The sequence below is a fragment of the Stigmatopora nigra genome, unplaced genomic scaffold (assembly GCF_051989575.1).
Source record: "Stigmatopora nigra isolate UIUO_SnigA unplaced genomic scaffold, RoL_Snig_1.1 HiC_scaffold_26, whole genome shotgun sequence".
Taxonomy (NCBI): domain Eukaryota; kingdom Metazoa; phylum Chordata; class Actinopteri; order Syngnathiformes; family Syngnathidae; genus Stigmatopora; species Stigmatopora nigra.
This window is the reverse complement of record NW_027551605.1, coordinates 2,297,318-2,320,983: the sequence shown is the minus strand read 5'-3', so window position 1 is coordinate 2,320,983 and position 23,666 is coordinate 2,297,318. Positions and strand designations below refer to the sequence as shown.

General features: G+C 44.0%; 27 non-coding genes and 1 pseudogene across 27 annotated transcripts; all 28 read left to right on the top strand.

Moving 5' to 3' along the window:
- Positions 1–167: 167 nt before the first annotated feature.
- Positions 168–282, top strand: LOC144192798 (U5 spliceosomal RNA). The gene has a single exon (XR_013325438.1). It is a non-coding gene; the product is annotated as a U5 spliceosomal RNA (small nuclear RNA).
- An 897-nt stretch (positions 283–1,179) lies between these two features.
- LOC144192531 (U1 spliceosomal RNA) lies at positions 1,180–1,344 on the top strand. Its single transcript, XR_013325183.1, has one exon. It is a non-coding gene; the product is annotated as a U1 spliceosomal RNA (small nuclear RNA).
- A 795-nt stretch (positions 1,345–2,139) lies between these two features.
- LOC144192586 (U2 spliceosomal RNA) lies at positions 2,140–2,330 on the top strand. Its single transcript, XR_013325233.1, has one exon. It is a non-coding gene; the product is annotated as a U2 spliceosomal RNA (small nuclear RNA).
- Positions 2,331–2,740: 410 nt separating this feature from the next.
- LOC144192756 (U5 spliceosomal RNA) lies at positions 2,741–2,855 on the top strand. Its single transcript, XR_013325400.1, has one exon. It is a non-coding gene; the product is annotated as a U5 spliceosomal RNA (small nuclear RNA).
- Positions 2,856–3,752: 897 nt separating this feature from the next.
- On the top strand, positions 3,753–3,917 carry LOC144192506 (U1 spliceosomal RNA). Its single transcript, XR_013325158.1, has one exon. It is a non-coding gene; the product is annotated as a U1 spliceosomal RNA (small nuclear RNA).
- A 795-nt stretch (positions 3,918–4,712) lies between these two features.
- LOC144192585 (U2 spliceosomal RNA) lies at positions 4,713–4,903 on the top strand. Its single transcript, XR_013325232.1, has one exon. It is a non-coding gene; the product is annotated as a U2 spliceosomal RNA (small nuclear RNA).
- A 410-nt stretch (positions 4,904–5,313) lies between these two features.
- On the top strand, positions 5,314–5,428 carry LOC144192797 (U5 spliceosomal RNA). Its single transcript, XR_013325437.1, has one exon. It is a non-coding gene; the product is annotated as a U5 spliceosomal RNA (small nuclear RNA).
- Positions 5,429–6,325: 897 nt separating this feature from the next.
- On the top strand, positions 6,326–6,490 carry LOC144192530 (U1 spliceosomal RNA). The gene has a single exon (XR_013325182.1). It is a non-coding gene; the product is annotated as a U1 spliceosomal RNA (small nuclear RNA).
- A 795-nt stretch (positions 6,491–7,285) lies between these two features.
- Positions 7,286–7,476, top strand: LOC144192583 (U2 spliceosomal RNA). The gene has a single exon (XR_013325230.1). It is a non-coding gene; the product is annotated as a U2 spliceosomal RNA (small nuclear RNA).
- Positions 7,477–7,886: 410 nt separating this feature from the next.
- Positions 7,887–8,001, top strand: LOC144192755 (U5 spliceosomal RNA). Its single transcript, XR_013325399.1, has one exon. It is a non-coding gene; the product is annotated as a U5 spliceosomal RNA (small nuclear RNA).
- Positions 8,002–8,898: 897 nt separating this feature from the next.
- LOC144192503 (U1 spliceosomal RNA) lies at positions 8,899–9,063 on the top strand. Its single transcript, XR_013325155.1, has one exon. It is a non-coding gene; the product is annotated as a U1 spliceosomal RNA (small nuclear RNA).
- A 795-nt stretch (positions 9,064–9,858) lies between these two features.
- LOC144192582 (U2 spliceosomal RNA) lies at positions 9,859–10,049 on the top strand. Its single transcript, XR_013325229.1, has one exon. It is a non-coding gene; the product is annotated as a U2 spliceosomal RNA (small nuclear RNA).
- A 411-nt stretch (positions 10,050–10,460) lies between these two features.
- LOC144192765 (U5 spliceosomal RNA) lies at positions 10,461–10,575 on the top strand. The gene has a single exon (XR_013325408.1). It is a non-coding gene; the product is annotated as a U5 spliceosomal RNA (small nuclear RNA).
- An 897-nt stretch (positions 10,576–11,472) lies between these two features.
- On the top strand, positions 11,473–11,637 carry LOC144192502 (U1 spliceosomal RNA). The gene has a single exon (XR_013325154.1). It is a non-coding gene; the product is annotated as a U1 spliceosomal RNA (small nuclear RNA).
- Positions 11,638–12,432: 795 nt separating this feature from the next.
- LOC144192581 (U2 spliceosomal RNA) lies at positions 12,433–12,623 on the top strand. Its single transcript, XR_013325228.1, has one exon. It is a non-coding gene; the product is annotated as a U2 spliceosomal RNA (small nuclear RNA).
- A 411-nt stretch (positions 12,624–13,034) lies between these two features.
- On the top strand, positions 13,035–13,149 carry LOC144192754 (U5 spliceosomal RNA). The gene has a single exon (XR_013325398.1). It is a non-coding gene; the product is annotated as a U5 spliceosomal RNA (small nuclear RNA).
- An 897-nt stretch (positions 13,150–14,046) lies between these two features.
- LOC144192501 (U1 spliceosomal RNA) lies at positions 14,047–14,211 on the top strand. The gene has a single exon (XR_013325153.1). It is a non-coding gene; the product is annotated as a U1 spliceosomal RNA (small nuclear RNA).
- Positions 14,212–15,006: 795 nt separating this feature from the next.
- On the top strand, positions 15,007–15,197 carry LOC144192641 (U2 spliceosomal RNA). Its single transcript, XR_013325286.1, has one exon. It is a non-coding gene; the product is annotated as a U2 spliceosomal RNA (small nuclear RNA).
- A 411-nt stretch (positions 15,198–15,608) lies between these two features.
- Positions 15,609–15,723, top strand: LOC144192753 (U5 spliceosomal RNA). The gene has a single exon (XR_013325397.1). It is a non-coding gene; the product is annotated as a U5 spliceosomal RNA (small nuclear RNA).
- A 904-nt stretch (positions 15,724–16,627) lies between these two features.
- Positions 16,628–16,792, top strand: LOC144192514 (U1 spliceosomal RNA). Its single transcript, XR_013325166.1, has one exon. It is a non-coding gene; the product is annotated as a U1 spliceosomal RNA (small nuclear RNA).
- A 785-nt stretch (positions 16,793–17,577) lies between these two features.
- LOC144192659 (U2 spliceosomal RNA) lies at positions 17,578–17,768 on the top strand. The gene has a single exon (XR_013325303.1). It is a non-coding gene; the product is annotated as a U2 spliceosomal RNA (small nuclear RNA).
- Positions 17,769–18,180: 412 nt separating this feature from the next.
- LOC144192757 (U5 spliceosomal RNA) lies at positions 18,181–18,293 on the top strand. Its single transcript, XR_013325401.1, has one exon. It is a non-coding gene; the product is annotated as a U5 spliceosomal RNA (small nuclear RNA).
- Positions 18,294–19,190: 897 nt separating this feature from the next.
- LOC144192551 (U1 spliceosomal RNA) lies at positions 19,191–19,336 on the top strand (annotated as a pseudogene).
- A 795-nt stretch (positions 19,337–20,131) lies between these two features.
- On the top strand, positions 20,132–20,322 carry LOC144192580 (U2 spliceosomal RNA). Its single transcript, XR_013325227.1, has one exon. It is a non-coding gene; the product is annotated as a U2 spliceosomal RNA (small nuclear RNA).
- A 410-nt stretch (positions 20,323–20,732) lies between these two features.
- On the top strand, positions 20,733–20,847 carry LOC144192764 (U5 spliceosomal RNA). Its single transcript, XR_013325407.1, has one exon. It is a non-coding gene; the product is annotated as a U5 spliceosomal RNA (small nuclear RNA).
- Positions 20,848–21,744: 897 nt separating this feature from the next.
- Positions 21,745–21,909, top strand: LOC144192500 (U1 spliceosomal RNA). The gene has a single exon (XR_013325152.1). It is a non-coding gene; the product is annotated as a U1 spliceosomal RNA (small nuclear RNA).
- A 795-nt stretch (positions 21,910–22,704) lies between these two features.
- LOC144192565 (U2 spliceosomal RNA) lies at positions 22,705–22,895 on the top strand. The gene has a single exon (XR_013325213.1). It is a non-coding gene; the product is annotated as a U2 spliceosomal RNA (small nuclear RNA).
- Positions 22,896–23,307: 412 nt separating this feature from the next.
- On the top strand, positions 23,308–23,420 carry LOC144192714 (U5 spliceosomal RNA). Its single transcript, XR_013325355.1, has one exon. It is a non-coding gene; the product is annotated as a U5 spliceosomal RNA (small nuclear RNA).
- The last annotated feature ends 246 nt before the right edge of the window (positions 23,421–23,666 follow it).

Sequence of the window (23,666 nt, the reverse complement as noted above, 5' to 3'; positions counted from 1 at the left end):
ATCCCCGGTCTGCCTGATACAGTAGCTGCAACGTGATTGGCAGCATTAAAAAAAAGTGATTGGCTGCTCAAAGGACTGGAGTCGCCCATTAGTTAGTAGTGCATTAGCCTGTGTGTTAAAGTACTATTGCGGATATAGACATAGCTCGTTCTGTCGTGCTTTCGTCAGTACACTTGTTTCTCTTCAGATCGCACAAATCTTTCGCCTTTTACTAACGATTTCCGTGGGGAGGAACATCAAGTGGTCCGTTCAATTTTTTTGATGCTCCGCGCACGCGGAGCTTCCCTCATTTGTCAAATCAATGTATTTTAAGAAAAATCATCACATTGGTAGATTAGTGCCTGTCTCCATCAAATCTTCTACCTCCTTCAAACTTGTACATAAACCATGCCTCTGCGCCCACCGAGGGTGACACATGCAAGCCCCCACACTGCGCATTCGCACACACCCCACATTCGGTAACCCGCCAAATCCATCCGACAGTCCGGCAAAAAACCCATCTCCCTTGACGCTCTCCGACCCATATTTATCACTTACTCAATAGTTTGAACAACAATTTTATTCCACATTTACAGAAATTAAATTCTCTACTTTGTGATTCACCCAATATCTCTGAATATACCAAGGCCACAACTCCCTGACGTTGTCTTAGCAGAGTCCCTGACTCCATTAACGTACCAAGAATAGAAGTCCCTGATTTAATCTCAGCGGAGTGCCTGACTCTATTTTGTTCTACCTAAGTTGGGCCCGGACCATAGTGTTCTACATACTTTGGTCCCAGAGCACAAACTATTATGTTCTGTGCAAGTTGGTCCCAGACCACAAAATGTTAATACTAGCGCAGTGATAATACTCATTCAAATTATCACACTTCACGGAGACAGGAGTCAAAGGGTGAACTCACGATCTTGCTCGTTCCGAACCTGCCCTAGTTCGGGGGACCCGTCGCCAGATCACCGGTGCGGCGAGGGAACGTCCGTCGAGTTGACCCTTTCAATGGAGGATGCTGTCGTCGTCGCTCCGGCAATTGTTGGCTGTTGGGTCTCCGGTTTTCGGCACCAAAGTGAGATAGATCTGAAATACAACTTCAGCAGCAGGTTAAGAAAGGGGTGCCGATGAGCCCATGACTGAAGATGTTGAGCAGGCGAAAGAACATAGTGCTGCGTCTGTGTACAACTCATACTTACCTGGCGGGGGCGATACCACGATCATGAAGGTGGTTCACCCAGGGTGAGGCTCAGCCATTGCACTCCCGGCCACACTGACCCCTGCGAATTCCCCAAATGTGGGAATCTCGACTGCACAATTTCTGAGAGTGGGGGACTGCGTCCGCGCTCTCCCCTGATCGTTTGTTAAATTGCCTTTGAACTGGAGGGTAATTTCAATTTGACGTGCACCCGAATCCAACAAAGTTGATATCATTCTCACACGCTGCATTCCATGTGTCGATTGAACATTGGCATTCCTTTGGGTTCTGTGATGCTTTCAAAATGGCCACACAATGATCTTTACAACAAGGCCAAGGTGATAGAGGCATAACTGAAAATTGTAGTATTTTCTTCTTCAAATCATTTTTGTGTTTGTATCAATCACTGGTTTTCAATTCTTGTGTATTTTGCCTGTGAGGTGATTGTTCAATCCAGTTATAATTTATATCATTTGAATTAAATATCTTTGAAGTGGACAATACTAGTTGAATTGTGAGTTGATCGATTTTGTGACATACTAGTGGAAAGTTGTCTTTGTTCATCACAAGTGCAGGGGACAGGAAGTAATACATTAGGCAGGGGCTGTTGATTTGTTTTCATTTTTTGCAAATAATGTTCAAACAAATGGCTTTTCACTGCTAAGGATATTGGTTGCCAAAAGGAGAACCTTGGTTGCTGGTAAATAGGTTTAGGTTATTGCTACTTTCCTATTGGACCGTTGTGAGTCACATGACCTGAACCACAGCACATTTTTGAAGCATTTGCTCCATTTAAACACAGAAAAGCAACACAGTTTTCCATTATCAAACAGACTGTGTGTAGTTTTAGCTTGTCGTACAAAGTGTGCCTTTGTCGTCATGTGATCTTTGTAACCATTACTATAGCTCGTAATGGCTGGAAGGAAGCCGTCCTTCCTGCCGGCGACTGGGTTATCGCTTCTCGGCCTTTTGGCTAAGATCAAGTGTAGTATCTGTTCTTATCAGTTTAATATCTGATACGTCCCCTATCTGGGGACCATATATTAAATTGATTTTTGGAACTGGGAGATGGCCTAGGGGCTTGCTCCATCCACTCCACGCATCGACCTGGTATTGCAGTACTTCCAGGAATGGTGTGCCCCTCTTCATTGTCAATATCAAGCATTGTCTCTCCTCTAAACCTAGAATTCTTGAGAAGGTAAAGGTGAAAGGTAAACATGTTACCTGTGAACTAGTGTTGTTATTGAGTTAATTTGTGATAGTTGTGAAGTCATTTGGATCATTTGAATTCTTTGTTAATTTCACTACACTTCGATAAATCTAACCGATCAACACCCACATGATGATGTCTATGCCCTGCTTCATCTTACACCACAACGCTGCTCCTATCCCCGGTCTGCCTGATACAGTAGCTGCAACGTGATTGGCAGCATTAAAAAAAAGTGATTGGCTGCTCAAAGGACTGGAGTCGCCCATTAGTTAGTAGTGCATTAGCCTGTGTGTTAAAGTACTATTGCGGATATAGACATAGCTCGTTCTGTCGTGCTTTCGTCAGTACACTTGTTTCTCTTCAGATCGCACAAATCTTTCGCCTTTTACTAAAGATTTCCGTGGGGAGGAACATCAAGTGGTCCGTTCAATTTTTTTGATGCTCCGCGCACGCGGAGCTTCCCTCATTTGTCAAATCAATGTATTTTAAGAAAAATCATCACATTGGTAGATTAGTGCCTGTCTCCATCAAATCTTCTACCTCCTTCAAACTTGTACATAAACCATGCCTCTGCGCCCACCGAGGGTGACACATGCAAGCCCCCACACTGCGCATTCGCACACACCCCACATTCGGTAACCCGCCAAATCCATCCGACAGTCCGGCAAAAAACCCATCTCCCTTGACGCTCTCCGACCCATATTTATCACTTACTCAATAGTTTGAACAACAATTTTATTCCACATTTACAGAAATTAAATTCTCTACTTTGTGATTCACCCAATATCTCTGAATATACCAAGGCCACAACTCCCTGACGTTGTCTTAGCAGAGTCCCTGACTCCATTAACGTACCAAGAATAGAAGTCCCTGATTTAATCTCAGCGGAGTGCCTGACTCTATTTTGTTCTACCTAAGTTGGGCCCGGACCATAGTGTTCTACATACTTTGGTCCCAGAGCACAAACTATTATGTTCTGTGCAAGTTGGTCCCAGACCACAAAATGTTAATACTAGCGCAGTGATAATACTCATTCAAATTATCACACTTCACGGAGACAGGAGTCAAAGGGTGAACTCACGATCTTGCTCGTTCCGAACCTGCCCTAGTTCGGGGGACCCGTCGCCAGATCACCGGTGCGGCGAGGGAACGTCCGTCGAGTTGACCCTTTCAATGGAGGATGCTGTCGTCGTCGCTCCGGCAATTGTTGGCTGTTGGGTCTCCGGTTTTCGGCACCAAAGTGAGATAGATCTGAAATACAACTTCAGCAGCAGGTTAAGAAAGGGGTGCCGATGAGCCCATGACTGAAGATGTTGAGCAGGCGAAAGAACATAGTGCTGCGTCTGTGTACAACTCATACTTACCTGGCGGGGGCGATACCACGATCATGAAGGTGGTTCACCCAGGGTGAGGCTCAGCCATTGCACTCCCGGCTACGCTGACCCCTGCGAATTCCCCAAATGTGGGAATCTCGACTGCACAATTTCTGAGAGTGGGGGACTGCGTCCGCGCTCTCCCCTGATCGTTTGTTAAATTGCCTTTGAACTGGAGGGTAATTTCAATTTGACGTGCACCGGAATCCAACAAAGTTGATATCATTCTCACACGCTGCATTCCATGTGTCGATTGAACATTGGCATTCCTTTGGGTTCTGTGATGCTTTCAAAATGGCCACACAATGATCTTTACAACAAGGCCAAGGTGATAGAGGCATAACTGAAAATTGTAGTATTTTCTTCTTCAAATCATTTTTGTGTTTGTATCAATCACTGGTTTTCAATTCTTGTGTATTTTGCCTGTGAGGTGATTGTTCAATCCAGTTATAATTTATATCATTTGAATTAAATATCTTTGAAGTGGACAATACTAGTTGAATTGTGAGTTGATCGATTTTGTGACATACTAGTGGAAAGTTGTCTTTGTTCATCACAAGTGCAGGGGACAGGAAGTAATACATTAGGCAGGGGCTGTTGATTTGTTTTCATTTTTTGCAAATAATGTTCAAACAAATGGCTTTTCACTGCTAAGGATATTGGTTGCCAAAAGGAGAACCTTGGTTGCTGGTAAATAGGTTTAGGTTATTGCTACTTTCCTATTGGACCGTTGTGAGTCACATGACCTGAACCACAGCACATTTTTGAAGCATTTGCTCCATTTAAACACAGAAAAGCAACACAGTTTTCCATTATCAAACAGACTGTGTGTAGTTTTAGCTTGTCGTACAAAGTGTGCCTTTGTCGTCATGTGATCTTTGTAACCATTACTATAGCTCGTAATGGCTGGAAGGAAGCCGTCCTTCCTGCCGGCGACTGGGTTATCGCTTCTCGGCCTTTTGGCTAAGATCAAGTGTAGTATCTGTTCTTATCAGTTTAATATCTGATACGTCCCCTATCTGGGGACCATATATTAAATTGATTTTTGGAACTGGGAGATGGCCTAGGGGCTTGCTCCATCCACTCCACGCATCGACCTGGTATTGCAGTACTTCCAGGAATGGTGTGCCCCTCTTCATTGTCAATATCAAGCATTGTCTCTCCTCTAAACCTAGAATTCTTGAGAAGGTAAAGGTGAAAGGTAAACATGTTACCTGTGAACTAGTGTTGTTATTGAGTTAATTTGTGATCGTTGTGAAGTCATTTGGATCATTTGAATTCTTTGTTAATTTCACTACACTTCGATAAATCTAACCGATCAACACCCACATGATGATGTCTATGCCCTGCTTCATCTTACACCACAACGCTGCTCCTATCCCCGGTCTGCCTGATACAGTAGCTGCAACGTGATTGGCAGCATTAAAAAAAAGTGATTGGCTGCTCAAAGGACTGGAGTCGCCCATTAGTTAGTAGTGCATTAGCCTGTGTGTTAAAGTACTATTGCGGATATAGACATAGCTCGTTCTGTCGTGCTTTCGTCAGTACACTTGTTTCTCTTCAGATCGCACAAATCTTTCGCCTTTTACTAACGATTTCCGTGGGGAGGAACATCAAGTGGTCCGTTCAATTTTTTTGATGCTCCGCGCACGCGGAGCTTCCCTCATTTGTCAAATCAATGTATTTTAAGAAAAATCATCACATTGGTAGATTAGTGCCTGTCTCCATCAAATCTTCTACCTCCTTCAAACTTGTACATAAACCATGCCTCTGCGCCCACCGAGGGTGACACATGCAAGCCCCCACACTGCGCATTCGCACACACCCCACATTCGGTAACCCGCCAAATCCATCCGACAGTCCGGCAAAAAACCCATCTCCCTTGACGCTCTCCGACCCATATTTATCACTTACTCAATAGTTTGAACAACAATTTTATTCCACATTTACAGAAATTAAATTCTCTACTTTGTGATTCACCCAATATCTCTGAATATACCAAGGCCACAACTCCCTGACGTTGTCTTAGCAGAGTCCCTGACTCCATTAACGTACCAAGAATAGAAGTCCCTGATTTAATCTCAGCGGAGTGCCTGACTCTATTTTGTTCTACCTAAGTTGGGCCCGGACCATAGTGTTCTACATACTTTGGTCCCAGAGCACAAACTATTATGTTCTGTGCAAGTTGGTCCCAGACCACAAAATGTTAATACTAGCGCAGTGATAATACTCATTCAAATTATCACACTTCACGGAGACAGGAGTCAAAGGGTGAACTCACGATCTTGCTCGTTCCGAACCTGCCCTAGTTCGGGGGACCCGTCGCCAGATCACCGGTGCGGCGAGGGAACGTCCGTCGAGTTGACCCTTTCAATGGAGGATGCTGTCGTCGTCGCTCCGGCAATTGTTGGCTGTTGGGTCTCCGGTTTTCGGCACCAAAGTGAGATAGATCTGAAATACAACTTCAGCAGCAGGTTAAGAAAGGGGTGCCGATGAGCCCATGACTGAAGATGTTGAGCAGGCGAAAGAACATAGTGCTGCGTCTGTGTACAACTCATACTTACCTGGCGGGGGCGATACCACGATCATGAAGGTGGTTCACCCAGGGTGAGGCTCAGCCATTGCACTCCCGGCCACACTGACCCCTGCGAATTCCCCAAATGTGGGAATCTCGACTGCACAATTTCTGAGAGTGGGGGACTGCGTCCGCGCTCTCCCCTGATCGTTTGTTAAATTGCCTTTGAACTGGAGGGTAATTTCAATTTGACGTGCACCCGAATCCAACAAAGTTGATATCATTCTCACACGCTGCATTCCATGTGTCGATTGAACATTGGCATTCCTTTGGGTTCTGTGATGCTTTCAAAATGGCCACACAATGATCTTTACAACAAGGCCAAGGTGATAGAGGCATAACTGAAAATTGTAGTATTTTCTTCTTCAAATCATTTTTGTGTTTGTATCAATCACTGGTTTTCAATTCTTGTGTATTTTGCCTGTGAGGTGATTGTTCAATCCAGTTATAATTTATATCATTTGAATTAAATATCTTTGAAGTGGACAATACTAGTTGAATTGTGAGTTGATCGATTTTGTGACATACTAGTGGAAAGTTGTCTTTGTTCATCACAAGTGCAGGGGACAGGAAGTAATACATTAGGCAGGGGCTGTTGATTTGTTTTCATTTTTTGCAAATAATGTTCAAACAAATGGCTTTTCACTGCTAAGGATATTGGTTGCCAAAAGGAGAACCTTGGTTGCTGGTAAATAGGTTTAGGTTATTGCTACTTTCCTATTGGACCGTTGTGAGTTACATGACCTGAACCACAGCACATTTTTGAAGCATTTGCTCCATTTAAACACAGAAAAGCAACACAGTTTTCCATTATCAAACAGACTGTGTGTAGTTTTAGCTTGTCGTACAAAGTGTGCCTTTGTCGTCATGTGATCTTTGTAACCATTACTATAGCTCGTAATGGCTGGAAGGAAGCCGTCCTTCCTGCCGGCGACTGGGTTATCGCTTCTCGGCCTTTTGGCTAAGATCAAGTGTAGTATCTGTTCTTATCAGTTTAATATCTGATACGTCCCCTATCTGGGGACCATATATTAAATTGATTTTTGGAACTGGGAGATGGCCTAGGGGCTTGCTCCATCCACTCCACGCATCGACCTGGTATTGCAGTACTTCCAGGAATGGTGTGCCCCTCTTCATTGTCAATATCAAGCATTGTCTCTCCTCTAAACCTAGAATTCTTGAGAAGGTAAAGGTGAAAGGTAAACATGTTACCTGTGAACTAGTGTTGTTATTGAGTTAATTTGTGATAGTTGTGAAGTCATTTGGATCATTTGAATTCTTTGTTAATTTCACTACACTTCGATAAATCTAACCGATCAACACCCACATGATGATGTCTATGCCCTGCTTCATCTTACACCACAACGCTGCTCCTATCCCCGGTCTGCCTGATACAGTAGCTGCAACGTGATTGGCAGCATTAAAAAAAAGTGATTGGCTGCTCAAAGGACTGGAGTCGCCCATTAGTTAGTAGTGCATTAGCCTGTGTGTTAAAGTACTATTGCGGATATAGACATAGCTCGTTCTGTCGTGCTTTCGTCAGTACACTTGTTTCTCTTCAGATCGCACAAATCTTTCGCCTTTTACTAAAGATTTCCGTGGGGAGGAACATCAAGTGGTCCGTTCAATTTTTTTGATGCTCCGCGCACGCGGAGCTTCCCTCATTTGTCAAATCAATGTATTTTAAGAAAAATCATCACATTGGTAGATTAGTGCCTGTCTCCATCAAATCTTCTACCTCCTTCAAACTTGTACATAAACCATGCCTCTGCGCCCACCGAGGGTGACACATGCAAGCCCCCACACTGCGCATTCGCACACACCCCACATTCGGTAACCCGCCAAATCCATCCGACAGTCCGGCAAAAAACCCATCTCCCTTGACGCTCTCCGACCCATATTTATCACTTACTCAATAGTTTGAACAACAATTTTATTCCACATTTACAGAAATTAAATTCTCTACTTTGTGATTCACCCAATATCTCTGAATATACCAAGGCCACAACTCCCTGACGTTGTCTTAGCAGAGTCCCTGACTCCATTAACGTACCAAGAATAGAAGTCCCTGATTTAATCTCAGCGGAGTGCCTGACTCTATTTTGTTCTACCTAAGTTGGGCCCGGACCATAGTGTTCTACATACTTTGGTCCCAGAGCACAAACTATTATGTTCTGTGCAAGTTGGTCCCAGACCACAAAATGTTAATACTAGCGCAGTGATAATACTCATTCAAATTATCACACTTCACGGAGACAGGAGTCAAAGGGTGAACTCACGATCTTGCTCGTTCCGAACCTGCCCTAGTTCGGGGGACCCGTCGCCAGATCACCGGTGCGGCGAGGGAACGTCCGTCGAGTTGACCCTTTCAATGGAGGATGCTGTCGTCGTCGCTCCGGCAATTGTTGGCTGTTGGGTCTCCGGTTTTCGGCACCAAAGTGAGATAGATCTGAAATACAACTTCAGCAGCAGGTTAAGAAAGGGGTGCCGATGAGCCCATGACTGAAGATGTTGAGCAGGCGAAAGAACATAGTGCTGCGTCTGTGTACAACTCATACTTACCTGGCGGGGGCGATACCACGATCATGAAGGTGGTTCACCCAGGGTGAGGCTCAGCCATTGCACTCCCGGCCACGCTGACCCCTGCGAATTCCCCAAATGTGGGAATCTCGACTGCACAATTTCTGAGAGTGGGGGACTGCGTCCGCGCTCTCCCCTGATCGTTTGTTAAATTGCCTTTGAACTGGAGGGTAATTTCAATTTGACGTGCACCGGAATCCAACAAAGTTGATATCATTCTCACACGCTGCATTCCATGTGTCGATTGAACATTGGCATTCCTTTGGGTTCTGTGATGCTTTCAAAATGGCCACACAATGATCTTTACAACAAGGCCAAGGTGATAGAGGCATAACTGAAAATTGTAGTATTTTCTTCTTCAAATCATTTTTGTGTTTGTATCAATCACTGGTTTTCAATTCTTGTGTATTTTGCCTGTGAGGTGATTGTTCAATCCAGTTATAATTTATATCATTTGAATTAAATATCTTTGAAGTGGACAATACTAGTTGAATTGTGAGTTGATCGATTTTGTGACATACTAGTGGAAAGTTGTCTTTGTTCATCACAAGTGCAGGGGACAGGAAGTAATACATTAGGCAGGGGCTGTTGATTTGTTTTCATTTTTTGCAAATAATGTTCAAACAAATGGCTTTTCACTGCTAAGGATATTGGTTGCCAAAAGGAGAACCTTGGTTGCTGGTAAATAGGTTTAGGTTATTGCTACTTTCCTATTGGACCGTTGTGAGTCACATGACCTGAACCACAGCACATTTTTGAAGCATTTGCTCCATTTAAACACAGAAAAGCAACACAGTTTTCCATTATCAAACAGACTGTGTGTAGTTTTAGCTTGTCGTACAAAGTGTGCCTTTGTCGTCATGTGATCTTTGTAACCATTACTATAGCTCGTAATGGCTGGAAGGAAGCCGTCCTTCCTGCCGGCGACTGGGTTATCGCTTCTCGGCCTTTTGGCTAAGATCAAGTGTAGTATCTGTTCTTATCAGTTTAATATCTGATACGTCCCCTATCTGGGGACCATATATTAAATTGATTTTTGGAACTGGGAGATGGCCTAGGGGCTTGCTCCATCCACTCCACGCATCGACCTGGTATTGCAGTACTTCCAGGAATGGTGTGCCCCTCTTCATTGTCAATATCAAGCATTGTCTCTCCTCTAAACCTAGAATTCTTGAGAAGGTAAAGGTGAAAGGTAAACATGTTACCTGTGAACTAGTGTTGTTATTGAGTTAATTTGTGATAGTTGTGAAGTCATTTGGATCATTTGAATTCTTTGTTAATTTCACTACACTTCGATAAATCTAACCGATCAACACCCACATGATGATGTCTATGCCCTGCTTCATCTTACACCACAACGCTGCTCCTATCCCCGGTCTGCCTGATACAGTAGCTGCAACGTGATTGGCAGCATTAAAAAAAAAGTGATTGGCTGCTCAAAGGACTGGAGTCGCCCATTAGTTAGTAGTGCATTAGCCTGTGTGTTAAAGTACTATTGCGGATATAGACATAGCTCGTTCTGTCGTGCTTTCGTCAGTACACTTGTTTCTCTTCAGATCGCACAAATCTTTCGCCTTTTACTAAAGATTTCCGTGGGGAGGAACATCAAGTGGTCCGTTCAATTTTTTTGATGCTCTGCGCACGCGGAGCTTCCCTCATTTGTCAAATCAATGTATTTTAAGAAAAATCATCACATTGGTAGATTAGTGCCTGTCTCCATCAAATCTTCTACCTCCTTCAAACTTGTACATAAACCATGCCTCTGCGCCCACCGAGGGTGACACATGCAAGCCCCCACACTGCGCATTCGCACACACCCCACATTCGGTAACCCGCCAAATCCATCCGACAGTCCGGCAAAAAACCCATCTCCCTTGACGCTCTCCGACCCATATTTATCACTTACTCAATAGTTTGAACAACAATTTTATTCCACATTTACAGAAATTAAATTCTCTACTTTGTGATTCACCCAATATCTCTGAATATACCAAGGCCACAACTCCCTGACGTTGTCTTAGCAGAGTCCCTGACTCCATTAACGTACCAAGAATAGAAGTCCCTGATTTAATCTCAGCGGAGTGCCTGACTCTATTTTGTTCTACCTAAGTTGGGCCCGGACCATAGTGTTCTACATACTTTGGTCCCAGAGCACAAACTATTATGTTCTGTGCAAGTTGGTCCCAGACCACAAAATGTTAATACTAGCGCAGTGATAATACTCATTCAAATTATCACACTTCACGGAGACAGGAGTCAAAGGGTGAACTCACGATCTTGCTCGTTCCGAACCTGCCCTAGTTCGGGGGACCCGTCGCCAGATCACCGGTGCGGCGAGGGAACGTCCGTCGAGTTGACCCTTTCAATGGAGGATGCTGTCGTCGTCGCTCCGGCAATTGTTGGCTGTTGGGTCTCCGGTTTTCGGCACCAAAGTGAGATAGATCTGAAATACAACTTCAGCAGCAGGTTAAGAAAGGGGTGCCGATGAGCCCATGACTGAAGATGTTGAGCAGGCGAAAGAACATAGTGCTGCGTCTGTGTACAACTCATACTTACCTGGCGGGGGCGATACCACGATCATGAAGGTGGTTCACCCAGGGTGAGGCTCAGCCATTGCACTCCCGGCCACGCTGACCCCTGCGAATTCCCCAAATGTGGGAATCTCGACTGCACAATTTCTGAGAGTGGGGGACTGCGTCCGCGCTCTCCCCTGATCGTTTGTTAAATTGCCTTTGAACTGGAGGGTAATTTCAATTTGACGTGCACCCGAATCCAACAAAGTTGATATCATTCTCGCACGCTGCATTCCATGTGTCGATTGAACATTGGCATTCCTTTGGGTTCTGTGATGCTTTCAAAATGGCCACACAATGATCTTTACAACAAGGCCAAGGTGATAGAGGCATAACTGAAAATTGTAGTATTTTCTTCTTCAAATCATTTTTGTGTTTGTATCAATCACTGGTTTTCAATTCTTGTGTATTTTGCCTGTGAGGTGATTGTTCAATCCAGTTATAATTTATATCATTTGAATTAAATATCTTTGAAGTGGACAATACTAGTTGAATTGTGAGTTGATCGATTTTGTGACATACTAGTGGAAAGTTGTCTTTGTTCATCACAAGTGCAGGGGACAGGAAGTAATACATTAGGCAGGGGCTGTTGATTTGTTTTCATTTTTTGCAAATAATGTTCAAACAAATGGCTTTTCACTGCTAAGGATATTGGTTGCCAAAAGGAGAACCTTGGTTGCTGGTAAATAGGTTTAGGTTATTGCTACTTTCCTATTGGACCGTTGTGAGTCACATGACCTGAACCACAGCACATTTTTGAAGCATTTGCTCCATTTAAACACAGAAAAGCAACACAGTTTTCCATTATCAAACAGACTGTGTGTAGTTTTAGCTTGTCGTACAAAGTGTGCCTTTGTCGTCATGTGATCTTTGTAACCATTACTATAGCTCGTAATGGCTGGAAGGAAGCCGTCCTTCCTGCCGGCGACTGGGTTATCGCTTCTCGGCCTTTTGGCTAAGATCAAGTGTAGTATCTGTTCTTATCAGTTTAATATCTGATACGTCCCCTATCTGGGGACCATATATTAAATTGATTTTTGGAACTGGGAGATGGCCTAGGGGCTTGCTCCATCCACTCCACGCATCGACCTGGTATTGCAGTACTTCCAGGAATGGTGTGCCCCTCTTCATTGTCAATATCAAGCATTGTCTCTCCTCTAAACCTAGAATTCTTGAGAAGGTAAAGGTGAAAGGTAAACATGTTACCTGTGAACTAGTGTTGTTATTGAGTTAATTTGTGATAGTTGTGAAGTCATTTGGATCATTTGAATTCTTTGTTAATTTCACTACACTTCGATAAATCTAACCGATCAACACCCACATGATGATGTCTATGCCCTGCTTCATCTTACACCACAACGCTGCTCCTATCCCCGGTCTGCCTGATACAGTAGCTGCAACGTGATTGGCAGCATTAAAAAAAAAGTGATTGGCTGCTCAAAGGACTGGAGTCGCCCATTAGTTAGTAGTGCATTAGCCTGTGTGTTAAAGTACTATTGCGGATATAGACATAGCTCGTTCTGTCGTGCTTTCGTCAGTACACTTGTTTCTCTTCAGATCGCACAAATCTTTCGCCTTTTACTAAAGATTTCCGTGGGGAGGAACATCAAGTGGTCCGTTCAATTTTTTTGATGCTCCGCGCACGCGGAGCTTCCCTCATTTGTCAAATCAATGTATTTTAAGAAAAATCATCACATTGGTAGATTAGTGCCTGTCTCCATCAAATCTTCTACCTCCTTCAAACTTGTACATAAACCATGCCTCTGCGCCCACCGAGGGTGACACATGCAAGCCCCCACACTGCGCATTCGCACACACCCCACATTCGGTAACCCGCCAAATCCATCCGACAGTCCGGCAAAAAACCCATCTCCCTTGACGCTCTCCGACCCATATTTATCACTTACTCAATAGTTTGAACAACAATTTTATTCCACATTTACAGAAATTAAATTCTCTACTTTGTGATTCACCCAATATCTCTGAATATACCAAGGCCACAACTCCCTGACGTTGTCTTAGCAGAGTCCCTGACTCCATTAACGTACCAAGAATAGAAGTCCCTGATTTAATCTCAGCGGAGTGCCTGACTCTATTTTGTTCTACCTAAGTTGGGCCCGGACCATAGTGTTCTACATACTTTGGTCCCAGAGCACAAACTATTATGTTCTGTGCAAGTTGGTCCCAGACCACAAAATGTTAATACTAGCGCAGTGATAATACTCATTCAAATTATCACACTTCACGGAGACAGGAGTCAAAGGGTGAACTCACGATCTTGCTCGTTCCGAACCTGCCCTAGTTCGGGGGACCCGTCGCCAGATCACCGGTGCGGCGAGGGAACGTCCGTCGAGTTGACCCTTTCAATGGAGGATGCTGTCGTCGTCGCTCCGGCAATTGTTGGCTGTTGGGTCTCCGGTTTTCGGCACCAAAGTGAGATAGATCTGAAATACAACTTCAGCAGCAGGTTAAGAAAGGGGTGCCGATGAGCCCATGACTGAAGATGTTGAGCAGGCGAAAGAACATAGTGCTGCGTCTGTGTACAACTCATACTTACCTGGCGGGGGCGATACCACGATCATGAAGGTGGTTCACCCAGGGTGAGGCTCAGCCATTGCACTCCCGGCCACGCTGACCCCTGCGAATTCCCCAAATGTGGGAATCTCGACTGCACAATTTCTGAGAGTGGGGGACTGCGTCCGCGCTCTCCCCTGATCGTTTGTTAAATTGCCTTTGAACTGGAGGGTAATTTCAATTTGACGTGCACCCGAATCCAACAAAGTTGATATCATTCTCACACGCTGCATTCCATGTGTCGATTGAACATTGGCATTCCTTTGGGTTCTGTGATGCTTTCAAAATGGCCACACAATGATCTTTACAACAAGGCCAAGGTGATAGAGGCATAACTGAAAATTGTAGTATTTTCTTCTTCAAATCATTTTTGTGTTTGTATCAATCACTGGTTTTCAATTCTTGTGTATTTTGCCTGTGAGGTGATTGTTCAATCCAGTTATAATTTATATCATTTGAATTAAATATCTTTGAAGTGGACAATACTAGTTGAATTGTGAGTTGATCGATTTTGTGACATACTAGTGGAAAGTTGTCTTTGTTCATCACAAGTGCAGGGGACAGGAAGTAATACATTAGGCAGGGGCTGTTGATTTGTTTTCATTTTTTGCAAATAATGTTCAAACAAATGGCTTTTCACTGCTAAGGATATTGGTTGCCAAAAGGAGAACCTTGGTTGCTGGTAAATAGGTTTAGGTTATTGCTACTTTCCTATTGGACCGTTGTGAGTCACATGACCTGAACCACAGCACATTTTTGAAGCATTTGCTCCATTTAAACACAGAAAAGCAACACAGTTTTCCATTATCAAACAGACTGTGTGTAGTTTTAGCTTGTCGTACAAAGTGTGCCTTTGTCGTCATGTGATCTTTGTAACCATTACTATAGCTCGTAATGGCTGGAAGGAAGCCGTCCTTCCTGCCGGCGACTGGGTTATCGCTTCTCGGCCTTTTGGCTAAGATCAAGTGTAGTATCTGTTCTTATCAGTTTAATATCTGATACGTCCCCTATCTGGGGACCATATATTAAATTGATTTTTGGAACTGGGAGATGGCCTAGGGGCTTGCTCCATCCACTCCACGCATCGACCTAGTATTGCAGTACTTCCAGGAATGGTGTGCCCCTCTTCATTGTCAATATCAAGCATTGTCTCTCCTCTAAACCTAGAACTCTTGAGAAGGTAAAGGTGAAAGGTAAACATGTTACCTGTGAACTAGTGTTGTTATTGAGTTAATTTGTGATAGTTGTGAAGTCATTTGGATCATTTGAATTCTTTGTTAATTTCACTACACTTCGATAAATCTAACCGATCAACACCCACATGATGATGTCTATGCCCTGCTTCATCTTACACCACAACGCTGCTCCTATCCCCGGTCTGCCTGATACAGTAGCTGCAACGTGATTGGCAGCATTAAAAAAAAAGTGATTGGCTGCTCAAAGGACTGGAGTCGCCCATTAGTTAGTAGTGCATTAGCCTGTGTGTTAAAGTACTATTGCGGATATAGACATAGCTCGTTCTGTCGTGCTTTCGTCAGTACACTTGTTTCTCTTCAGATCGCACAAATCTTTCGCCTTTTACTAAAGATTTCCGTGGGGAGGAACATCAAGTGGTCCGTTCAATTTTTTTGATGCTCCGCGCACGCGGAGCTTCCCTCATTTGTCAAATCAATGTATTTTAAGAAAAATCATCACATTGGTAGATTAGTGCCTGTCTCCATCAAATCTTCTACCTCCTTCAAACTTGTACATAAACCATGCCTCTGCGCCCACCGAGGGTGACACATGCAAGCCCCCACACTGCGCATTCGCACACACCCCACATTCGGTAACCCGCCAAATCCATCCGACAGTCCGGCAAAAAACCCATCTCCCTTGACGCTCTCCGACCCATATTTATCACTTACTCAATAGTTTGAACAACAATTTTATTCCACATTTACAGAAATTAAATTCTCTACTTTGTGATTCACCCAATATCTCTGAATATACCAAGGCCACAACTCCCTGACGTTGTCTTAGCAGAGTCCCTGACTCCATTAACGTACCAAGAATAGAAGTCCCTGATTTAATCTCAGCGGAGTGCCTGACTCTATTTTGTTCTACCTAAGTTGGGCCCGGACCATAGTGTTCTACATACTTTGGTCCCAGAGCACAAACTATTATGTTCTGTGCAAGTTGGTCCCAGACCACAAAATGTTAATACTAGCGCAGTGATAATACTCATTCAAATTATCACACTTCACGGAGACAGGAGTCAAAGGGTGAACTCACGATCTTGCTCGTTCCGAACCTGCCCTAGTTCGGGGGACCCGTCGCCAGATCACCGGTGCGGCGAGGGGCGAGGGAACGTCCGTCGAGTTGACCCTTTCAATGGAGGATGCTGTCGTCGTCGCTCCGGCAATTGTTGGCTGTTGGGTCTCCGGTTTTCGGCACCAAAGTGAGATAGATCTGAAATACAACTTCAGCAGCAGGTTAAGAAAGGGGTGCCGATGAGCCCATGACTGAAGATGTTGAGCAGGCGAAAGAACATAGTGCTGCGTCTGTGTACAACTCATACTTACCTGGCAGGGGCGATACCATGATCATGAAGGTGGTTCACCCAGGGTGAGGCTCAGCCATTGCACTCCCGACCACGCTGACCCCTGCGAATTCCCCAAATGTGGGAATCTCGACTGCACAATTTCTGAGAGTGGGGGACTGCGTCCGCGCTCTCCCCTGATCGTTTGTTAAATTGCCTTTGAACTGGAGGGTAATTTCAATTTGACGTGCACCCGAATCCAACAAAGTTGATATCATTCTCACACGCTGCATTCCATGTGTCGATTGAACATTGGCATTCTGTGATGCTTTCAAAATGGCCACACAATGATCTTTACAACAAGGCCAAGGTGATAGAGGCATAACTGAAAATTGTAGTATTTTCTTCTTCAAATCATTTTTGTGTTTGTATCAATCACTGGTTTTCAATTCTTGTGTATTTTGCCTGTGAGGTGATTGTTCAATCCAGTTATAATTTATATCATTTGAATTAAATATCTTTGAAGTGGACAATACTAGTTGAATTGTGAGTTGATCGATTTTGTGACATACTAGTGGAAAGTTGTCTTTGTTCATCACAAGTGCAGGGGACAGGAAGTAATACATTAGGCAGGGGCTGTTGATTTGTTTTCATTTTTTGCAAATAATGTTCAAACAAATGGCTTTTCACTGCTAAGGATATTGGTTGCCAAAAGGAGAACCTTGGTTGCTGGTAAATAGGTTTAGGTTATTGCTACTTTCCTATTGGACCGTTGTGAGTCACATGACCTGAACCACAGCACATTTTTGAAGCATTTGCTCCATTTAAACACAGAAAAGCAACACAGTTTTCCATTATCAAACAGACTGTGTGTAGTTTTAGCTTGTCGTACAAAGTGTGCCTTTGTCGTCATGTGATCTTTGTAACCATTACTATAGCTCGTAATGGCTGGAAGGAAGCCGTCCTTCCTGCCGGCCACCGGGTTATCGCTTCTCGGCCTTTTGGTTAAGATCAAGTGTAGTATCTGTTCTTATCAGTTTAATATCTGATACGTCCCCTATCTGGGGACCATATATTAAATTGATTTTTGAAACTGGGAGATGGCCTAGGGGCTTGCTCCATCCATTCCACGCATCGACCTGGTATTGCAGTACGTCCAGGAATGGTGTGCCCCTCTTCATTGTCAATATCAAGCATTATCTCTCCTCTAAGCCCAGAACTCTTGAGAAGGTAATGGTGAAAGGTAAACATGTTACCTGTGAACTAGTGTTGATATTGAGTGAATTTGTGATAGTTGTGAAGTCATTTGGGTCATTTGAATTCTTTGTTAATTTCACTACACTTCGATAAATCTAACCGATCAACACCCACATGATGATGTCTATGCCCTGCTTCATCTTACACCACAACGCTGCTCCTATCCCCGGTCTGCCTGATACAGTAGCTGCAACGTGATTGGCAGCATTAAAAAAAAGTGATTGGCTGCTCAAAGGACTGGAGTCGCCCATTAGTTAGTAGTGCATTAGCCTGTGTGTTAAAGTACTATTGCGGATATAGACATAGCTCGTTCTGTCGTGCTTTCGTCAGTACACTTGTTTCTCTTCAGATCGCACAAATCTTTCGCCTTTTACTAAAGATTTCCGTGGGGAGGAACATCAAGAGGTCCGTTCAATTTTTTAGATGCTCTGCGCACGCGGAGCTTCCCTCATTTGTCAAATCAATGTATTTTAAGAAAAATCATCACATTGGTAGATTAGTGCCTGTCTCCATCAAATCTTCTACCTCCTTCAAACTTGTACATAAACCATGCCTCTGCGCCCATCGAGGGTGACACATGCAAGCCCCCACACTGCGCATTCGCACACACCCCACATTCGGTAACCCGCCAAATCCATCCGACAGTCCGGCAAAAAACCCATCTCCCTTGACGCTCTCCGACCCATATTTATCACTTACTCAATAGTTTGAACAACAATTTTATTCCACATTTACAGAAATTAAATTCTCTACTTTGTGATTCACCCAATATCTCTGAATATACCAAGGCCACAACTCCCTGACGTTGTCTTAGCAGAGTCCCTGACTCCATTAACGTACCAAGAATAGAAGTCCCTGATTTAATCTCAGCGGAGTGCCTGACTCTATTTTGTTCTACCTAAGTTGGGCCCGGACCATAGTGTTCTACATACTTTGGTCCCAGAGCACAAACTATTATGTTCTGTGCAAGTTGCTCCCAGACCACAAAATGTTAATACTAGCGCAGTGATAATACTCATTCAAATTATCACACTTCACGGAGACAGGAGTCAAAGGGTGAACTCACGATCTTGCTCGTTCCGAACCTGCCCTAGTTCGGGGGACCCGTCGCCAGATCACCGGTGCGGCGAGGGAACGTCCGTCGAGTTGACCCTTTCAATGGAGGATGCTGTCGTCGTCGCTCCGGCAATTGTTGGCTGTTGGGTCTCCGGTTTTCGGCACCAAAGTGAGATAGATCTGAAATACAACTTCAGCAGCAGGTTAAGAAAGGGGTGCCGATGAGCCCATGACTGAAGATGTTGAGCAGGCGAAAGAACATAGTGCTGCGTCTGTGTACAACTCATACTTACCTGGCAGGGGCGATACCATGATCATGGAGGTGGTTCACCCAGGGTGAGGCTCAGCCACTGCACTCCCGGCCACGCTGATGTGGGAATCTCGACTGCACAATTTCTGAGAGTGGGGGACTGCGTCCGCGCTCTCCCCTGATCGTTTGTTCAATTGCCTTTGAACTGGAGGGTAATTTCAATTTGACGTGCACCCGAATCCAACAAAGTTGATATCATTCTCACACGCTGCATTCCATGTGTCGATTGAACATTGGCATTCCTTTGGGTTCTGTGATGCTTTCAAAATGGCCACACAATGATCTTTACAACAAGGCCAAGGTGATAGAGGCATAACTGAAAATTGTAGTATTTTCTTCTTCAAATCATTTTTGTGTTTGTATCAATCACTGGTTTTCAATTCTTGTGTATTTTGCCTGTGAGGTGATTGTTCAATCCAGTTATAATTTATATCATTTGAATTAAATATCTTTGAAGTGGACAATACTAGTTGAATTGTGAGTTGATCGATTTTGTGACATACTAGTGGAAAGTTGTCTTTGTTCATCACAAGTGCAGGGGACAGGAAGTAATACATTAGGCAGGGGCTGTTGATTTGTTTTCATTTTTTGCAAATAATGTTCAAACAAATGGCTTTTCACTGCTAAGGATATTGGTTGCCAAAAGGAGAACCTTGGTTGCTGGTAAATAGGTTTAGGTTATTGCTACTTTCCTATTGGACCGTTGTGAGTCACATGACCTGAACCACAGCACATTTTTGAAGCATTTGCTCCATTTAAACACAGAAAAGCAACACAGTTTTCCATTATCAAACAGACTGTGTGTAGTTTTAGCTTGTCGTACAAAGTGTGCCTTTGTCGTCATGTGATCTTTGTAACCATTACTATAGCTCGTAATGGCTGGAAGGAAGCCGTCCTTCCTGCCGGCGACTGGGTTATCGCTTCTCGGCCTTTTGGCTAAGATCAAGTGTAGTATCTGTTCTTATCAGTTTAATATCTGATACGTCCCCTATCTGGGGACCATATATTAAATTGATTTTTGGAACTGGGAGATGGCCTAGGGGCTTGCTCCATCCACTCCACGCATCGACCTGGTATTGCAGTACTTCCAGGAATGGTGTGCCCCTCTTCATTGTCAATATCAAGCATTGTCTCTCCTCTAAACCTAGAATTCTTGAGAAGGTAAAGGTAAAAGGTAAACATGTTACCTGTGAACTAGTGTTGTTATTGAGTTAATTTGTGATAGTTGTGAAGTCATTTGGATCATTTGAATTCTTTGTTAATTTCACTACACTTCGATAAATCTAACCGATCAACACCCACATGATGATGTCTATGCCCTGCTTCATCTTACACCACAACGCTGCTCCTATCCCCGGTCTGCCTGATACAGTAGCTGCAACGTGATTGGCAGCATTAAAAAAAAGTGATTGGCTGCTCAAAGGACTGGAGTCGCCCATTAGTTAGTAGTGCATTAGCCTGTGTGTTAAAGTACTATTGCGGATATAGACATAGCTCGTTCTGTCGTGCTTTCGTCAGTACACTTGTTTCTCTTCAGATCGCACAAATCTTTCGCCTTTTACTAAAGATTTCCGTGGGGAGGAACATCAAGTGGTCCGTTCAATTTTTTTGATGCTCTGCGCACGCGGAGCTTCCCTCATTTGTCAAATCAATGTATTTTAAGAAAAATCATCACATTGGTAGATTAGTGCCTGTCTCCATCAAATCTTCTACCTCCTTCAAACTTGTACATAAACCATGCCTCTGCGCCCACCGAGGGTGACACATGCAAGCCCCCACACTGCGCATTCGCACACACCCCACATTCGGTAACCCGCCAAATCCATCCGACAGTCCGGCAAAAAACCCATCTCCCTTGACGCTCTCCGACCCATATTTATCACTTACTCAATAGTTTGAACAACAATTTTATTCCACATTTACAGAAATTAAATTCTCTACTTTGTGATTCACCCAATATCTCTGAATATACCAAGGCCACAACTCCCTGACGTTGTCTTAGCAGAGTCCCTGACTCCATTAACGTACCAAGAATAGAAGTCCCTGATTTAATCTCAGCGGAGTGCCTGACTCTATTTTGTTCTACCTAAGTTGGGCCCGGACCATAGTGTTCTACATACTTTGGTCCCAGAGCACAAACTATTATGTTCTGTGCAAGTTGCTCCCAGACCACAAAATGTTAATACTAGCGCAGTGATAATACTCATTCAAATTATCACACTTCACGGAGACAGGAGTCAAAGGGTGAACTCACGATCTTGCTCGTTCCGAACCTGCCCTAGTTCGGGGGACCCGTCGCCAGATCACCGGTGCGGCGAGGGAACGTCCGTCGAGTTGACCCTTTCAATGGAGGATGCTGTCGTCGTCGCTCCGGCAATTGTTGGCTGTTGGGTCTCCGGTTTTCGGCACCAAAGTGAGATAGATCTGAAATACAACTTCAGCAGCAGGTTAAGAAAGGGGTGCCGATGAGCCCATGACTGAAGATGTTGAGCAGGCGAAAGAACATAGTGCTGCGTCTGTGTACAACTCATACTTACCTGGCGGGGGCGATACCACGATCATGAAGGTGGTTCACCCAGGGTGAGGCTCAGCCATTGCACTCCCGGCCACGCTGACCCCTGCGAATTCCCCAAATGTGGGAATCTCGACTGCACAATTTCTGAGAGTGGGGGACTGCGTCCGCGCTCTCCCCTGATCGTTTGTTAAATTGCCTTTGAACTGGAGGGTAATTTCAATTTGACGTGCACCCGAATCCAACAAAGTTGATATCATTCTCACACGCTGCATTCCATGTGTCGATTGAACATTGGCATTCCTTTGGGTTCTGTGATGCTTTCAAAATGGCCACACAATGATCTTTACAACAAGGCCAAGGTGATAGAGGCATAACTGAAAATTGTAGTATTTTCTTCTTCAAATCATTTTTGTGTTTGTATCAATCACTGGTTTTCAATTCTTGTGTATTTTGCCTGTGAGGTGATTGTTCAATCCAGTTATAATTTATATCATTTGAATTAAATATCTTTGAAGTGGACAATACTAGTTGAATTGTGAGTTGATCGATTTTGTGACATACTAGTGGAAAGTTGTCTTTGTTCATCACAAGTGCAGGGGACAGGAAGTAATACATTAGGCAGGGGCTGTTGATTTGTTTTCATTTTTTGCAAATAATGTTCAAACAAATGGCTTTTCACTGCTAAGGATATTGGTTGCCAAAAGGAGAACCTTGGTTGCTGGTAAATAGGTTTAGGTTATTGCTACTTTCCTATTGGACCGTTGTGAGTCACATGACCTGAACCACAGCACATTTTTGAAGCATTTGCTCCATTTAAACACAGAAAAGCAACACAGTTTTCCATTATCAAACAGACTGTGTGTAGTTTTAGCTTGTCGTACAAAGTGTGCCTTTGTCGTCATGTGATCTTTGTAACCATTACTATAGCTCGTAATGGCTGGAAGGAAGCCGTCCTTCCTGCCGGCGACTGGGTTATCGCTTCTCGGCCTTTTGGCTAAGATCAAGTGTAGTATCTGTTCTTATCAGTTTAATATCTGATACGTCCCCTATCTGGGGACCATATATTAAATTGATTTTTGGAACTGGGAGATGGCCTAGGGGCTTGCTCCATCCACTCCACGCATCAACCTGGTATTGCAGTACTTCCAGGAATGGTGTGCCCCACTTCATTGTCAATATCAAGCATTATCTCTCCTCTAAACCTAGAACTCTTGAGAAGGTAATGGTGAAAGGTAAACATGTTACCTGTGAACTAGTGTTGTTATTGAGTTAATTTGTGATAGTTGTGAAGTCATTTGGATCATTTGAATTCTTTGTTAATTTCACTACACTTCGATAAATCTAACCGATCAACACCCACATGATGATGTCTATGCCCTGCTTCATCTTACACCACAACGCTGCTCCTATCCCCGGTCTGCCTGATACAGTAGCTGCAACGTGATTGGCAGCATTAAAAAAAAGTGATTGGCTGCTCAAAGGACTGGAGTCGCCCATTAGTTAGTAGTGCATTAGCCTGTGTGTTAAAGTACTATTGCGGATATAGACATAGCTCGTTCTGTCGTGCTTTCGTCAGTACACTTGTTTCTCTTCAGATCGCACAAATCTTTCGCCTTTTACTAAAGATTTCCGTGGGGAGGAACATCAAGAGGTCCGTTCAATTTTTTTGATGCTCTGCGCACGCGGAGCTTCCCTCATTTGTCAAATCAATGTATTTTAAGAAAAATCATCACATTGGTAGATTAGTGCCTGTCTCCATCAAATCTTCTACCTCCTTCAAACTTGTACATAAACCATGCCTCTGCGCCCATCGAGGGTGACACATGCAAGCCCCCACACTGCGCATTCGCACACACCCCACATTCGGTAACCCGCCAAATCCATCCGACAGTCCGGCAAAAAACCCATCTCCCTTGACGCTCTCCGACCCATATTT